This window comes from Syngnathus scovelli, chromosome 15 (assembly GCF_024217435.2).
Source record: "Syngnathus scovelli strain Florida chromosome 15, RoL_Ssco_1.2, whole genome shotgun sequence".
NCBI lineage: Eukaryota > Metazoa > Chordata > Actinopteri > Syngnathiformes > Syngnathidae > Syngnathus > Syngnathus scovelli.
In genome coordinates this window covers 10,529,331-10,532,381 of record NC_090861.1, presented here as the reverse complement: position 1 = coordinate 10,532,381, position 3,051 = coordinate 10,529,331, and the positions used below count along the sequence as shown (strand labels likewise).

General features: G+C 43.1%; 1 long non-coding RNA gene across 2 annotated transcripts; it reads left to right on the top strand.

Annotated features, from left to right (window-relative positions):
- Positions 1–203: 203 nt before the first annotated feature.
- LOC125982519 (uncharacterized) lies at positions 204–3,051 on the top strand. 2 transcript variants are annotated; one of them, XR_011088204.1, is made up of 4 exons: positions 204–962; positions 1,065–1,142; positions 1,217–1,488; positions 1,583–3,051. It is a non-coding gene; the product is annotated as an uncharacterized lncRNA (long non-coding RNA). The 2 variants fall into 2 exon arrangements; XR_011088203.1 differs by having other exon boundaries at positions 208–1,142.

Below are 3,051 nucleotides of genomic sequence, written 5' to 3'. Positions count from 1 at the left end.
GCCGCGTTGACCACTGCACATGAAGAAATAACCACCTGCAAGTTTGGTTTAGGTTTTACGTGCATTTTTAATTTTATTGCTTAAATCGCATTTTCTCGACGAGCTGAGCACGTTTTCTGAAATGTGAGAGAGAAGAATAAGGCGGCAGGCTTTGATGTCTATTCATATGCAAATGAGTTAGGAGGTAATAAAATTTTATGACCTATTGATGTTAAGATTTATGGCTTTTTTTTTTATTGGGGGTCATAAATCACCCTTGGGGGCATCAAGATGGCGCCAGTCATGACGGCGCCATCTTTGACTGTCGCCATTTTGGTTTGCTGGCGCCATTTTTAAGATGTGGATATGTATGGGCATGTATTTTTATGAATCAAGACAGGTGCAGCACCTGAGCTAGCTTTGCTAACAGCCCTCTGAGCTACCTTTGCTTCCGGCCCGTACGTGTGAGCTTGAAGAGAGCCTTTCTGTTGAGAAGAGGAAGAGGAGGAGGGGGTTAGAGAGGCGTCATTAGAGGTGGCAAAGTCATTAGAGGTGGCAAAGTTGGCTTCAAGAGAGTCGCATATAATTTGAGAAACAATAGCTCAGCCAAAGTTATCTGAAAGCGGGAGACGCATGTAATTTGGTAAACATTGCTTTAGAGGATCAAGGGGGTTTTGGAGGATCAAGGGGGGTTTTGTTGAGAAAATCACACGGCTACAAGTCGCAAGGTGTTGGTGCATAATTTGACAAACAATACTGGGTCCGACGATATGAGAAAGACCTCTTTGATGCGTCATCAGCAAGCGGCCAAAGTTATCCGATTTCGTGCGACACGTGAGCTCATAGGCGTGGTCTTATCCCCGCCGAATTTAAAGTTTGGTGTGGACGAGCATCATTTTGGAGAAGACAAGACAAGACAACCCATCGCTCGGACCAACGGGGGTCGAAGCGCGTCAAAAAGCTGTTTTCGAGAATGGTTAAAGGTAAGTCATTTTACTACATTTCTCACAATAATAATAACAAATAATAATAATGATAAATAATAATAATAGGTTATTTTATAAAACAAGATGTATTGTTTACAGACAACATCGTTTTTGCCGATGTCCACGCATCTTTTGACGACGATTTTAGCGACGTTTACCTAACACAATCAGACTACGGTGAGTCAATCACGCATCTAAGATAGTTCATATAGAGGGTATTAGTTGCTGATTTTATTTTTTGTATGCGTCAGATCTCCTGGCCGCTGCCACTAGAAAAAACAATCGGCCGACACAAGCTGCCTCCGACCGCCATATTGGAGCAGTCGAAACGTCCGACCGCCATATTGGAGCAGTCGAAACGTCAGCGCCAGCGCGACCGGCGGCATCAGAGTCACGTGCTACTGTTGAAACCAATCCAATCTCAACCCGCACCGTTCAGCCGGAATCAGCGACGGACTCAGAACTAGTTGAAGCTCTGTCTACTTACGAGGGCTTGAAGCATCATCAAGAGTCGACAAACAAAGTTAGAAGCATTTCCTTCTATGTTATCATTCGACTTGCTATTTTTGATAATATAAAGGGTTAACCGTTTTTTTTTTTTTTTTGTTTTTTTATAGCCACTTCCAGGTGAGCGTCGTGACACGAGAGACAGGAAGAGGCGGGGGAGGAGGAGAGGGCACCCCTTCTACAACACGCACCACTCAACCAGCAGGGGGTCTCTAAAGTGTCGTGGTAACTGTGTCTACAAAAGACGGTTACAAGAGTGTTTTAAGATTATACGTGCTCTTACAGATTTAGCCGAATCAAAATAGGTTTGTGTTGTTTCTGTTGTGTTTTGTAAAAGAAAATATAATGGATCATCCAAACCTTACGTCAACGGAGTCAGATTTCTTAGCAAACATTTCTGAAATAGATTTACCGTCATTTAGCGGGCCAAGCCAAAGAAGTGACACACCAGAGCTAGATTTATCAAACGTTAACAATACGTCTACGAGTCAAATAACAGATTTGCTCAACAATGTGACCGCGGCTTTGTCAGAGGGGGAGAGACCAGACAGTCCTGCTATTCTCACTCATTTACAGGCTGTCATAGATGAATTGAACAATCAAAGTATGAATGAAGGTCGACAGAGTCCGACACAAATCCCGTCACAATTGCTAAACATGATAGCGGAATTAAACAACCAAGCTAATGGCAACAACGGGCGTATCAGTCCTGACATTCCTGTGCAGTTGCTAAACATGATCCAAAATCTAAATACACAGCCTCTGGTTGACCCGTTGACCGCTAACACTGTCGATTCATCATCGTTTGCTGTTGACGATGTTCAGCCGATATTTCAGCCTAACAACTGCTCTGTTATAATTGATCACGAAATAGACGTTATTGACAACAACACACCAGCATTTCAACACACGCCCCAGCAATCTAACAACGGTTCTGTATTAGCTGACCAACACGGCGGTTCTATTGTAATCAATAGGCCACATTTCAATAATGTAGAGGTAAGGCGACGGTTAAATATACCATCGCAACAGAACATTAATGATTTTGCAACCTTCTACCTCCAGATTGAAGATAAAATAGATGATGTCGTGCAAGAGGTAGCTAGCAGGGCACAAACAGGTGATGTAATTCAGATAGAGCTCGCGGCTGGTAACGATAGAGCTCACATCTACCAGCAAACTAGTGATATAAACTCTATCAGAGATAATGTATCAAACTTGCTTGAACGTTTAGCCCAATCAAACACAGAGCTTCTGGCTGATGAGGGCTTAGAGCTCATTGTACAAATAGTCACACCATTGCGTGGTGGTGGTGGAATGCGTCGAAGGCTGTTGAACACTACCAACAGAGAGATTTTGAGGTTGAAAAAACGACACCTACACATACCTCGTAATACAGACAATAAATTGTGTTTCGCTCTCTCACTAACCTATCTGCTAAATGACACACTCACGACAAAACAGGCCACAAGACAAGCGCGACTCTTACATGAGAGTGTAGGATTGGATTGTCAAACACCTGTGAGTCTGGGCGATGTCCATAAATTTGAGAAAGTCCTCAAACGGAAAATAACTGTAA